A 15,264-nucleotide genomic window follows, 5' to 3' on the forward strand; every position below is an offset into this window, starting at 1 on the left:
GCCTCTGCTTCCCAGAATGCACCTGTGGCCTTGTGCAGTGTACCATGTGAGCAGCTGTCAGAGGAAAAGAAGGGTAGGGCCTGGTTTACAGATGGCTCTACATGTTATGCAGGCACCACCTTGGCAAGTGAACAGCTACAGCATTATGGCCTTGTCCAGGACATCCCTGAAGGAGAGTGGAGAAGACAGATATTCAGAGTGGGAACTTTGGCTATGTGCCTGGTAGTAAATTTTGCCTGGAAAGAAAAATGGCCAGATGTGTGATGTGTGACCCATACTGGTTCATGAGTGATAGCCAGTGGGCTAGCTAGATGGTCAGGAACTTACAAGGAATATAACTGGAAAATTGGTGATAAAGATATTTGGGAAAGAGGTACATGGATAGACCTCTCCATAAAGTCAAGGATAGTAAAAATATTTGTATCCCATGTAAATGCACAACAAAAAATGACTTCTGCAGAAGACTTTAACAATCAAATGGATTGCCCAATGAGCAACAATACACCAAAATAAAAATAAAAATGAATAAAAAATATGTATTAAACAAGACACTCCTTTCTGGAAGATAAAATAGGTAAAACTTTTGAAGACACAGAGGTATGAAAAGACTTTCTGGACACAACTGCCATTGGCATAAGAACTAGCATCAAAAATCATGAGGTAAAATTAAAAATCTGCCTAGCAAAGGAAACAGCCATCACACTGAAGAGTCCACCTAAAAAGTAGGAAAAATATTTGCTAGATACTTCTCTGATGAGAGAGTAATACATAACTAGAATCTGCAAAGAATTTTTAAAAATCGGATTCCCCCAAATTAAAGACTTGATCAAAATATGGGTAACTAAAATAAATAGAGATTTCTCAGAAGTGCAAATGGGCAATAAATACACGAGGAAATGCTTAACATCTCTGATCGTTAGATAAATGTAAATAACAAAAAGAGTAAGATGATGACTTATTCCATAAAGAATGGCTATCATCATGAAATCAAATAATATAAAATGCTGGTGAGGCTGTAGAAAAAAGGAGCCTTTTTATGTTGTTGGTAGGAGTATAAACTGGTACAGCCTCTATCAAAATCAGCATGAGAAGTCCTCAAAAAACTAAAGCTAGAAGTTTTATTTGACCAACTTATTCCTCTTCTGGCTATCCTTCTGAAAGATTTAAATACATCATGCCACAGTGATACATGCATATCCATGTTTATAGCAGCACATCTCAGAACTGCAAAAATCTTTGAAATGGCCTATGTGTCCCTTAACACATGAATGCATAAAGAAAGTGTGGTATTTGTATATAATAACAGAGTACTACTCTGACATAAAGATGAGTCATGTGTAGGAGAGTGGATGCACTTTGGGACCATAATGTTAAATAAAATAAAGCAGACATATAAATATCACATGATTTGTCTTATATGTGAAACCTAAATAATAAATATGGAGAAAAATAAAAGATAATAGGAAGTAGAGAGAGAGGTTTTTTTTCTCCAAATGGAATGGGAATCAAAGATGGAGAGAGGGGAGAGCAAAAGTAAGGGTAGAGGCTAAAAATAGAATTGAAATGTGTTACGTACACCTATCACCAACCTACAATCAATGTGTAACATGAACGGGTACTAATGAATAATAAAAATGAAAAAACTCCACAAAAGTACAAGCAAAAATATGAAAAACATTTTTAGTTCATAAATTTCACAAAAAATAGTCGATAGGCTAGATTTACACTGTGTATCTTGTTTGTAACCTCTTCAGATAATTATACGGCTCATTTTCTCACATTTCCTGAAATACCACTGTCTCAGTGATGGCCTTCCATAATTGTCTTTTAATAATAGCACTTTCCCATTTGTTTTGTGTTCTTCTATAACATTTATCATAATGGAATGCACTGTATATATTATTCATTTGTTTGACAGCCCTTACTACAATGTATGCATTCTGAAAGTTAGTATTTTGGTTTTACCAATTTAGCCCTAGTACTTACAAAAGTGTCTATTATACTGTGTGCATTTAATAAATATATGCACAGCAAATACATCAGAACCCCAACAGGAGAAATAGCAGAGCATATATGTCAATAGTCGCTTGGGGAAAGTGCTGGTGACATTTCCATATCTCCTATTCAGGAATACATATAGACATGGCTTTAACTAACAATCACAAGGATACTTGGGGAAAAATCTGGGGGAAGCAACGTCCAAACAAATATCATGTTGGAGTCCATCTCCGGTTTCAGCTTTATGAAAATTCTCATTAAGATCACTAAATTTTTCCCACATTAGATAGTTATATAGTATGGTATAAAATCTGTTGTATTAGGAAGTATCTGTTCCGTTCTGCTAATGAATTATCATTGCTAAGAAAGAACCAAGAAAAGTGGGGTGGGAATTTGGGTATATCCATAATCCTGGAGTCTTGCACTGAGTTTGTGCGTGTGTAGGTATATAAACACAGGAATAGATAGGTGTCTATACAGATTGCTGAACTATATACAATGGTACCTCGGTTCACAATCTTCATTTGTTTTATGATTTGGGAGAAGATTGTGTTTGTATTTGTGTGAGGCAGGCAGGTGGCCACAGTGTTTGCCACCTGATGTAGAGTTCGTGAACAGAAGCAAAATTTTGCTGAATGCTTTTGTTTGTGAACTGAATTGTTTGCAAACAGAAGCATTTGTAAACTGAAGAATTATTGTATTGACTTCCTGAAATTACTGTCCTTGGCAGTAGTAAAGTATTAACAGAATTGGAAAGATATTTTGAGATGTTATAAACTTTATATCAAAATATAACTCAATTATAAAATAGAAAATATATATTCAAAATAATTTTAAAATGATCAATTGGTATGATTGTGCAACTGAAACTGTACATCCAGAAAAATAGAAGTCAAATAGACTTTTGAAAACTTGGAAGGAAATGAATCTCATTTATAGCATGCTTTTGATGAGAATAAATTTCAAGTATTAGACTATTTCTGTGCGAGGGACTATTTAAAATATTGCCCTTTCGTAAAATGAAGCCTGCCTGCCTGTGGTCTTCCTTTTCAGAGAACAAGATTTGGCCGCAAGAAACATTTTCACTGTTCTTTGAGCTGAGTGTAGTTATTAAGCCAAGTTACTTATAAAGGAGAGGAAAAGAAATTGAGTTTGAAGGTGGCGAACAGAACATTACCTGGGCACATTACAGACTCAGGACTGTAATGAATTAGAAGATTCTGCCATTATATTTTCTTTTCTCCTTCCTTCCAGTAAGAAATTTCCTTGCTCCTTTTATGGAGTACTTCACTAGGCTTAGCAGAATGACCCCACACAGACTTAACAGAGACCCTTGGGGAGCTGACTACAGTTTCACAAGCAACCCATCCACTACTTCCTTTTACTTCTGAGGTATGATTTTTCCCTCCTATCTGCCAGTTTCTGGAGGCCCAGGAAAGTGTTTCCTTTCCATATGTGTCTTAGTTCCTAGCAAGTGTCAGTCTTGGATAACACATTTTCCTAACTCTAACTCATACACAGTAGCTCTGTTTAATATATATGTGAATGTGAAGGTAAGTTTCCATTTTCTTTATAGGTGTTTCTCATTAATTGGTGAATACAGACCGTATTCTAATTTTACCATTATTTTAAATTCTTTTTAATGTTTCTTCCTGATATTAAAATGGTAAATAAATATTTGTCTTTTAGAAAAAAATATTTTATCATGCTATTTGCTATTTTTAAAATATTAAAATGATAGTATAGATATGTATATACATATATATTATTCTTGTCTTGCTGCATCCTATAGGATCCTATAGTTCAATAAAGAACTAGCCATTTCAGAAGGTAGAGGCATCCACTCACCTCCAGGCTTGAACTACTAGCTTTGTGACTTTGGACCTACCTTGAAATTGTAGTTTGTCATGGCTTTTTCCATTTCTGTCCATCAACAGTCTGGACAGTAAGTGAACTGGGCAATCCACGCATTATTACTAGGCAGTTTAGTGGTCTTATCCCATGTATGCTTTCTCTTTTGGCAAGCGAATAAAATGTAGTTTCAGATTTTCAGGGTTTATCCCAACCTTGTGTTTATGCAAGAGATCGTACTCAAAAGAAAATGTTTGAGCTAATTCAGTTTCTTTCCTCCTGTATCAAATCTGAAGCCAACTTCTAATGTGACCATGCTTTTCAGTCCCTTGTGGGAAGTTTTTCAAAGCTAGTCTGAAGGCATTGCACAGTAGCTGCTCAGAGGCTTACCAGCCCTCCGCCCACCTCTGCTGTTACTCTGAACATGACCTGTCATCTCAGCTCATTTCCTTACTCTTTCTTGAGTACTCAGAGTAGCTTCCCTTCAATTTCCAAGCTAGAAAACTTGTTCTCAGTGGGCTATGTCAAGAGTTGGTTTAGACAAAAGTATGTCATAGAAGAATTCTTGGGATATCATAAGCCAATGAGCTTTTCATTTATCTCATTTTTTCTTTAAAAAGCAGTTAAACAAAATCCCAAAATTGCCTAAAAGTGCAAGGATAAAAACAAACCTGAAGGAAGGAGAAGGGAGGAAACACTGTGGCCACCCAAAAATATTCTCTTAATATCCGACCTATGTTAACTTATGCAGCAACAGAGATTTCTTTCATATGTGCCTAAGGACGTCATGATAAGGAAATATTCCGGATAACAAACATTCTTATAATTGAGAAAGAGAGTCAGAAGATTTAGACTTAGTGTCAGAAATTTATGGATTCTGCTGGCTTTGAAGATGGTTAGGGGAACTCAAGGAAAGGAACGCAAGAGACCTCTAACTTTAAAAATTCTTAAGAGATTTCCCCTATAGTTACCAGAAAGAAATGCAGTCCTGCTAATATCTTCATTTTATCTCATTAAGATCTGTGCTACCCTTTAGATATTCAAAAATGTAAAATAATAAATTTGTATTTTTAAAGTTGCTGAGTTTATGATATTTGTTACAGCAACAATTTAGGATTTATTAGCAAGACAGATTACAGTGTGAACATTTTATTTGACAAACAGCATAAGAGCTAACTCCTGCACAACAATGTGCCTACATCGTGTCATAGTATATTTGTCTATATGAGTGTAGACATCGGTACATGTGCCAGAAATTATAATTTTAATAAATTTACTGCTTTGACATGCTTTTAGATGAGAATTACCTATCTTGATGTCATACTATTTCCTGGCCAGCAAAATACATAAAACATACAGGATATTTATATGCACTATGTAGCTTAGAGCTCTGTCACCGGTCTGTAAAGGTCTAAGCTAGATATGCTATTGAGTTCTGCAGGAAGTAGCCGTTGTAATTTGTTGCAATCCACATTTGGTTTGTGGATAAAATTCAGAAATAACTATGTAATTTTATGATGCAAAATTCACTTCTGTAGCTATAATGTGCTATAAATATGTCTGTTTTAAGTGAACCCAAGGCCCTCATTTATACTTTTCATTTCTTCCTTGTCTTGTCATTTCTCACTTTCTAAGCCTTTGATTAATAAAACATTATTAATATTTGTATTCTGTAATATGGAAGAACAGCTTTGTAAGGCTTTGGTGACTAATGCCCTGTGAAAGATATCAATACTGTAAAATAACTACAATATCACCATTGACAGCATACTACTGATGATATTAAGGCTGAATAGTTTACTTATTATTTATAGTTTGTTTTAGAAATAATTTCTTGTTGAGCTGTGGATTTAGCTCTGTGGCACCGCACCTGTCTTGCAAGCACAAGGTCTTGAATTTAATCTTCAGCATCAACAAAAAAAAAAAGGAAAGAAAAAAAAATAACTTTGTTGAAAAGACTCTTGTTCATTTTATCATTTATAAGAGTATAAAAAGAGAGCAAACAAGTTATTTCAAATATAGTTTTTTGTATATAGTTTTGTGTTGTGTGTGTGTGTGTGTATATATATATATATATATATATATAAACAAGAGTGGGATTATGCATGATATGTTCGATTTTTAAAAAAAATTATTAGTACACGTTTGATGTGCATAATGTTTATATTCATTTTAGGGAGTAGGTACATGTACTTAACATATATTAATTATTTTTCTTTCTTTCCCTGCCTTTCCCTCCCCCTCCCTATATCTCTAGATCTCCTATTTCCAAAATATCCCTGTTTCTTGTGTTGTATTTTTTATTTGTTTTATTTATGTAAATAATTCTAATTTGACTTTTCCCTTTCCTCAGCATGTCCTATGCATTTCTTCCTCTTCCGTGACTGCTCTGGGCAATGTTTCCAGGACTCTGTTAGCTAGGAATGGTTGCAGGTGAGAGGAGCAGAGAAAGGAAGGATGCTGGGCAGGGAGGGAAGACGATCTGAAGACAGGGAGGGTGTGTGAGTGGAGTTCTACTCCAGTCCACCTTCAGGTGCAGGCGTGGCTGGGGGAGGCTGCAGAACCTTTGGCCCCACGTTAAAGACTGCCTTGGTTATTTCACACAGAGGGAAATCAGTGAAACTTCTAGGGTGATACGTTCAGATTTGCATAATGAAAAAATGGCTTTTGTGTAGAAACTACAACAAAACTGGCTTCACCTCTAGGGCTGGAGAGACTCCCCCCCACCACACACACACACACTCACACACCCAGGAAATTCCTGCACGGCTTCAGTGACAAAGGTGGTAATACCTTGGAGTGGGTTGGGAGGAATGATTTTAGACATGGTCGTGATAGATTGATGGGTAAAGTAGACAACTGTGAGAAAGATTTGACATAAAAGTCAACCATGCTGGTAGCTGGCTGGGAGGGACAGCCCATCAGATTAGTCTTTGCTGTTAATGTTTCTACCAACATTCTGGTCAAGACCATGCAACTAATCTCTAGGAAGTTTCAGATTTTCTCTATCGTCTTTTCTTCTTTGGAACCTGCACTAGAATCTCCTTTAATGCTTTCTGGCAAGAGAGGCTCATTTAAGTTATACCTCCACATTTTTCTAGCATCTTCTATCTGTTTTTTCATTCCAGAGCTGCCTCCTCATTTGCAGAATTTTGGAGTAGCAACACTCTACTTTCGGGCCAATTTTTGTTTTTGTGTTCTTATAATAGAATACCACCAACTGAATAACTTATAATGAATAGAAATTTATTGGCTCTCAGTTTTGGAGGCCTGGAAATGTGTTGGCTTTCTTATTGCAGCATCCCATAGCAGAAGATGGAAGGCGAAGGGATCAAAGCAAATGGGGTCTTAAAGTTCTGATAGGTAATGTTGTTAATCACACCAAGGAGGGCGTAGCCCTCAGGGCCTGCTCACCTCTTAGAATCCTCACCTCTTACTGCCACAATTGCATAGTTGCATTTACATTTAAAAATGAGTTTTGGAAAAGACTGACATTGAAATGGTAGTAGTGTGTTAGTAGTGTGTGAAGATGCTTGCTGCACAGCTGCCTGTGGTGACAGTTAAAATTGGTGTGTATAAGTGATAGAAAATGATTGCAGCATCTTTTTTCTTTTCCATCCATCTCTATCTTCAGTTTAAAACTTAGTGCTCAAAGAAAAAAGGAATAACAGAATGAAATATGTAACCCAACATCATGTGTTAAGATATGTTTATGCACGCCAAGGAATGCTAGTTTGTTTTTTTTTGTTTGTTTGTTTTTTGGTCTTTGCACTCGCAAGGCAGGCCACCAAACCACTGAGCTAAATCCCTGGCCCATGAATGCTAGTTTTTTGAAGAGTAAACAAAAAATAAAGGACAAATGATAAACACACTAGAATAGTTGTCCATGAAGGAGGAAAGGGGAATAGGAGCAGGGAAGGAGGGTAACAGGCAGCCAGGAATTACATAAACAAGGGTTAGTGCTGACCAGAGCAGCAATGATACCATGGAATGTTGGGAAGGATCTGATTAACTCGTCTTTTCTCCTGCAGTTCCTGACCCACACGTGATATATAGCAGATGCTCTCTTTCATGGAGATAGAACATAAATCCCTTGTGGATGCCTCAAGTGGTGGATAAGTCTGAACTCCAGATATACTATTTTTTTGTATTATACATAACCATGATGACATTTAATTTATAAATTAGGTCCAGAAAATAATAACAATGATTAATAAAATAGAACACTTGTAACCTACTATAATAAAAAGTATGTGTGTATGATCACTCAAAACATTTTGTACTATAGTCCCCCAATTTCTTGTGATAATGTGAGATGATACTTAAAGGAAGATTTTTAGTAGCTTCTTGGCGTATCGATATCACTACAGTGTATCACTGCTATCACTGCTTTTGTCCTTTGGGGAATACTATTACGTAAAATAAGAGCTCTCTGAACGCAACACTGTGATATCACACAGCCGACCTGATCCCTGATGACTGACTACGTACACAGTGACAACCAGGTAGATAGTGCTTATGTGTTACCAAGCCGAATAAAGGATTAATTCACACCGCAACCAGGAAGGAGTGGGGCAGTGTGTGATTTCAGAATACAGCTGAGACTTATGTGCAATTTAAAACTCGTGTGTGGTTTGTTTCTAAACTTTTCATCGATTGATTCGGGCAGCAGTGGGAACCATGGAGAGTGAAACTACAGATTGTGCAGGGCTCTACTGTATGTGCTTGTGTTAGAAATTATAGAGAAGTGCAAAAGAGCCGGGCATGGTGACGCAGGCCTGTAATCCCAGCACTCCGGAGGCTGAGGCAGGAGGATCGCTGTGAGTTCAAGACCAGCCTGGGCTACACTTTGAGTTCCAGGTCAGACTCAACTACATAGTGAGACCCTGTCTCAACCCCACCCCCCAAAAAAAACTAGTGCAAAGGAGAACATATTTTCTAATCGTCCTATAATTGCAGAATTCCTGGTTAGGATGTTATGTTTCTTTCCAGAGTATTTTAAAGCATTTTATAGTTAAGATCACAGTGACTATGTATTTCATAACCTATGGGGTTTTGTTTTCTTCACTTAAAAATAGATAATAATATAGTGAAGTGCAGTATAGAATTTTCCACTTTGGGCATTTACTGGTTTGGGTAAACTGACTAACCCTTTTAGGGGCAGTTTATCTTTAAAAATGGAGTAAGAATTTCCACCTCCTAAGGTAGAAATCCGCAGTAGAAAGGCTAAGGGACCTCATGCATATAACATGCTGACTATCTGCTGGCACAACAACTGAGCAGGTGTTATTTCCATGAGTATTTTCTCATGTGACTCTTCAAAAATATACACATCAGTGATTCCACTACACTAAATATGGATTTTTTTAAAGTATTTTGTTACTATAAATAGCTTAAATAACATTAATAGCTTAAAAGTTTACCCTCATCTTGTTTTTTAGACTTGAAGTTACAAATTAAGTATTATTGTCAATTTTCGAGAATTTTTTTCCTTTTTCAATACTTAGGACTGAAATCGGCGCCTTTGCACTGAGCTGTATCCCTAACTCCTCTTTTCTCTTATTTCCGAGGCAGAGATATTGCCTCATTGTCCAGGCTGGACTCAAATTTTCAGTCCCGGTTCTTCAGACTTTCAGATAGCTGGGATTACAGGCATAAATTTCCATACCTAGTATGTTTAAAGTTTTTGCAAGGGATTTCTCTCTTTTTTTTTTAGCAAGAAAATATCAGTTTATATTTCCAACTTTTCTTTTCTAAAACAAATTATTTTCTTTTCTAGCTTTTCAAATCATCATGCATCTTCGTTTCCTTTTTCTAACACATCTGACTGATATAAAAAACTCTTAAAATACCCCCCTACAGACCATTTCCTTGATTTCTAGGAGCTCTTATTTATTTCTGGTACTCTATTTCCATGTGCTTCATAAGAAGTATATTTCATCTTTTATCAAAAGTCACAAGAAGAAATATTTTTGCTAAGTCACTTCTAACCTTTTAAACAATGGTTTCAGAACACATTTCTTTTAGCTTCTTTGGGGAAAAATCTTGAAAAAAATATATTTTCACAATGCCCAGATTGTTATTTTTTTGTGCTAATTACAATGATTTAAGCATTGTGATTATAGCTTAAATATAATTATCTACTTATTTATAGTTTTCATATATGGCATTTAGTGTAGCAAAGCAGCATTTAAGATAACTTCACAGTCTCTTGCAAGACGGTGTGTGCAATACTTATAAATAGCATCACAAAAAGTCACTTAAATATCTGCTGCATTCCCAGTTAAAGCAGATAAGCTCAGGAGGTGTACTTATCACAGGAGTACATCTATGTGTAGGAAATAGTCAGTTGTTTTACTAAGGAGAGAGTCTGTAGCAGCTTATGAGAGCTGCAATAGGAGAATGGAAATGGTTAAAGGCACATACACTGTCTTCCAAAAGCTTTTAGTCTATATGTGGGAGGTTGTTCAGCATACAAGGAATGAGAAATAAGGTTATTAGATAGTATGTGAGGTATACTTACTGGGGGTAGAAAATACAGTGCTCCTGGGATCTTAGCAGTCACTTATTAACAAGTGATTGACCTTGTGAATAGTTGTCCAGGTTCTTAATGAACCTTCATGGTGTGATGGCGCCAAGTTATAAAGCCAAAAAGTCCTCCCTAGAAGCCAGAGGTCCCTGCTACCTATTCAAGGAATATCTTACAACATTTCAAACTTGCATGTTTATTGTTTATTGATAAGTTTACAAATAGAAACCAAGATTGTTTTCATTAGTTTATATTAGATTGTTTTGATCTTTCAGTAATAATTTCTTCTCATGTTGCTATCTATTCAGTAACAATTTCAGTGAGTGAGGGTGGAGAAAAAAACAATGAACTAAGGGTGATAGGACAAGCCCGACGTACAATAGCAGAGTAAGGTGTTTTAGAGTCTGTGAAGGTATTTGTTCCAGGAAACACCCTTTCAGGAAACCGCGTTAAAACCAATGAGACAATGCATGGAGTTAAAAACCAAACTGGAACTCAGAATTCAGAAAGGAATGACCACTCAGTGACCGTGGGACGAGTGAGAGCCCTTTCCTGCCAAACATCAGTAGAGGCAAAGAAACTCAAAGTGACAGGGAGCTGTTCCAGCATGGTACTTATTCTCAGCAAAATACAAAGTGAAACTCTCTGCAAGTTTCAAGACATGACTGATGATATCGGGGATAAACATTTACCATAGATTACTTCAGAGCTTGTGTAGCAAAGCAGGGTGTGTGGTCAGCTTCTTTGCTTTATTCTTGGAAATTGTATACCACAGTGGTTCTTTCCCATGATGCCCTTTCCACAGTTGCAGTTATCTGAGATCAAACACAATCAGAATATTAAATGAAAGAGTCCAGAAGTAAACAATCTTTGTGTTCCAAGTTGAGGTTGCCCTTCTGAGTGAATGATGACATATCTTGCTGTCCCAATGAGTCTTAGGATTTTGTTCACATCATATCATATCATATCATATCATATCATATCATGTCATCTGCACACAGGGACCTGCACACATGCTTTTGTGTATTTCTTTTCTAGTTATTCTGGCTGGGGCTTCTGGAACTGTTTTTAATGGAAGAGAGTTGACATCTTTGCCTTGCTCTGTATATTAAAAGATTTCAATATTTCCTTATTGAGTATGATGTTAGCTCTAGTTTTTTCATATATGGGCTTCATTGGATTAAGATACATTCTTTTGATAGCTAATTTCTTAAATGTTTTCTTTAAAAGGCTCTTTCTGCATTCATTTTTATGATCAGATCACTTTTGTCCTTCATTATAGTAATGCAATGCTGTGTATCACATTTATTGATTTGTGTATGTTGAACCATACTTGTATTTCTGATATGATCAGGGTGAATGATCTATTTAATACAGTACTGAATTTTGTTTGCTAAGATTTCATGGAGAATTTTCATATCTGGGTTTATCAGGAATACTGGAGTGTACTTTTGTAGTACCCTCGTCTGGCATTGGTATCAGGGTAATACTGTCTTTCTAAAATAAGTTTGGAATTATTCTTTTCTCTTCCATTTTTTAAGTATTTTAAGAAAAACTGATAATAACTCTTTAAATATCTGTTAGAATGCAACAGTGTAGCCATCAGGTCCTGAGTTTTTCTTTGATGGGAGACTTTACTACTTATTCAATTGCCTTTCTTATTATCAGCATTTTCAGTTACCCTATTTCTACATAATTAAATGTTGGGGTTTTATATTTCAAGACATGCATTTATTTTTTTTATGCTATCCAATTTGTTGATGCGTACTTGTTCATAACAGTACTACACAATTCTTTGTATTTCTGTTGCATGTGTTGTAATGTCCCTTTTTTATTCTTTCTTTCATAATCTTGATATTATCAGACTCTTCTCTTTTCCCTAATCTAGCTAAAGGTTCCAAAATTTTATCTTTTCAAAATACCAATTCTTTGCTGATATTTTCTATTTCCTCTTATTTATTTCATTTTTCTCTTATTTTATTTTAATTCTTTGGTCATAAATTGTTTTTTTTTCTACTTCCTTGAGCTGGAACACAAAGTTTCTCTTAGATTATTTTTCTATTTTAGTTTTTATATACTTTCCTCTTCTAACTGTTTTTGTTCTATTTTGTAAGTTTTCATATGTTGTTTCCATTTTTCTTTTTCTCCAGACAATTATTTTTTAAATCTACTCATTAATCATTTATTTTTTCAGAGAATGTTGTTCAATTTCTATACATTTCTGAACTAACACAGTTTTTGCTTTAGTGATTTCTATAAATAATACAAATAAATTAAGCATTTTTTGTTTGTGTTTTGTAACCGGGGATCGAACTCGGGCTCTTGTGCTTACGAGACAGGCAGTAGAACCACTGAGCCAAATCCCCAGCCCCTAAATTAAACATCTTATAGGTAAGTTAGAAATAAACAACATTATGTACCTAAAGTAAAACAAAATAATTTTAATTAAATTAAAAGAAAAATTAACAAATACTAAAAGTAGAGGATAAAAAAGGTAATGGATATGATTTCAGTCTTCTTAAATGTAAGACTTGTTTTGTGGTCTAACATGTCTATCCTAGTGAAAGGTCTTTGGGCGGCTGGGAAGAACGTGCATTCTGCAAATTTTGGACAGAATGTCCTTATATTTTAGGCATTTTGCTTTATAGTTTAAATGCAATGTTTCCTTAGTCATTTTTCTGCTTAGAAAAACTTTTCAACTATTGTTGAAAGTGAAGTGTTACAGTCTCCTACTATTGCTGTGTTGTGGTCTATCTTCTAGTCTCAGGTCTGTTAACAGTTGCCTTTTGTATTTAGCCCCTCTGATGCTATATGCATCTATATTTATAATTGGTATATCGTCTTGCTAAATTGATCCCCATCTTGTGTCTTTGTGTCTTTGTCTCTTACTTAAAGTCTATTTTATCTGATTAATGTATAATTTTTCTTCTTTTACTGTCTTCCTTTGCGGTTAAGTGATTTTCTCTAGAAGTGTATTGTGATACTTTGCTTTTCATTTGTCATGTAACTAGTATGCTTTTGCTTCATCATTACCATGAGGCTTACAACAGCACATTAGAGTGAAAACAGGTTGTCCTGATGGATAATAACTTTCTTTTGATCGCACACACACGTACACTTTAATGCCCCTCCCCCATTGGAAGTTTTCATGTCACCATTTGCACCTTTCTTCATTGCACAGACTTTAACAAATCACTGTGACTATTGTTGTAATGGTTTTGATTTTTTAAAGATATAAATGACTCACACACCATTTAGTACTAGAGTATCTTGAATTTGTACTTTTACTTGTGAGTATAAAGGTTTATTTTCACTTTTTTTTTTTTTTTTTTTTTTTTTTTTTTTTTGCATTCTGTTCTTACAGCTTGAAGAAATCTCTTAGCCATTTCTTTTCAGACAAATCTGATGGTGAGTAATGCCCTGAGCTTTTGTATATCCGGGAAAAACTTTATCTGTGCTTCTGGAAAGGCAGTTTTACTTGTTAGAACATTCTTGTTTGGGAGTCTTTTGGTTTATAAATTTGAATATGTTGTATTATTCTCTACTGAATTATAAAATTTCTACTAAAAAATCTGTTGCTGGACATGTCAGAAGTCCCTTGTAAGTGGCTTGCTTTTTTTCCTGTGGCTTCTTTCAGAATCTTGTGTTTAGCTTTGATTTTTGGCAGTTGATTATAATTTGTGCTGCATTAATTTTGCTTGGATTGAATCTTTCTGGAGACATTTTGCCTACCTATATCTGGATATCTACATAATTTTTCCTTATTTGAAAAGTTTTCTGCAATTATTTCTTCCTGCTCTTTTATCTTTTTCTTGTCCTTTGACACACTTACGATTCAGTAATTGCCCTTTTGATGCTGTTCTATACATTTCATAAGCTATTTTTTTCTTTTGTTTTGCTTGACCTGTATTATTTGAGTTTATAGATTTTTATTCTACTTGCTTAATCCTGCTGTTGATTTTTCTCTTTTGGATTTTTATTTCTATTTTTCTGTCACTGCTATTTTTAGAACTAAATTTTAAAGAGTACTTTAATCTCTACATTAAACATCAAATACTGGTCATGTGTTGCCTTTCTCATGTTGTTGAAGTGTTTCTCAATGTTTTTTTGAAATTTGCTGGAATTCCATAGCATAGTTATGTAGAATCATTTGTCAGACTGTTCATGCATTCCTACTTTTTTATTTTCGGTCACTGGCACTTTATTTTGTCTCTTTGGTGATGTGATGTTTCGTTGATTCTCTTTGACCTTTCTGCCAAGTTTGATGTTTCTGCATTTGAAGGAGTGTGTACTTATTCCAGTCGTCAGGACTCTCTGAGAATCACTTCACGCGCCGTGCCTTCTGGAGGTTCCGGGAGTGCTTTCTTTTTTTTTTCTTTTTTTTTTAATTTTATTGAGTTTATTGGTACATTTTAGGGATACAGTAAGTACAGTTACATTCATTGTTGGGATCATGTACCTTTACATGGCAAGTCTTGATTCTCATTTTTTCACCTTACCTCTGCCCTCCCTTCACCCCCTCCTCCCCTCCCCATCTACAAACACTTTATTTTCATCTTTTCATTCTCTCACATTTTTTTCTTTTCCCTTTTTGTTCTTCCCCTACGCATCTCACCTTCCCTACACCTTTAGCTCCTTTCTTCAAATTTCTAAATGTCAGTAATCTTATTAGAATCTTATGCATTGTTGCAGAATATTCACACCAGGGAAACTATTTGGTATTTACACATGTGTGACTTATTTATTTCACTTAGGAGTATATCTTCAATATGTATCCATTTTCCTATGAATGAATCTATTCTCTCGCTCTTTATGGCTGAGTAATATTCCATTTTATAGAAAAACCACAACTTCTTTATCCAGTTTCCAACGGATGGGCAAATAGG

The 15,264-nt window shown here is 35.2% G+C and overlaps 1 protein-coding gene across 1 annotated transcript in view; it reads left to right on the forward strand.

The window, feature by feature from the left end:
- The window catches only part of Isoc1 (isochorismatase domain containing 1), a 160,901-nt gene that overhangs the window by 45,468 nt on the left and 100,169 nt on the right, over positions 1 to 15,264 (forward strand). Inside the window, exon 6 of the mRNA XM_019207873.2 lies at positions 3,253 to 3,390. The gene's annotated coding sequence lies outside the window, so the exon portion shown is untranslated. The remainder of the gene's footprint in view (positions 1 to 3,252; positions 3,391 to 15,264) is intronic.

Source organism: Fukomys damarensis, unplaced genomic scaffold, assembly GCF_012274545.1.
Source record: "Fukomys damarensis isolate Sample0158 unplaced genomic scaffold, DMR_v1.0_HiC HiC_scaffold_3, whole genome shotgun sequence".
Taxonomy (NCBI): domain Eukaryota; kingdom Metazoa; phylum Chordata; class Mammalia; order Rodentia; family Bathyergidae; genus Fukomys; species Fukomys damarensis.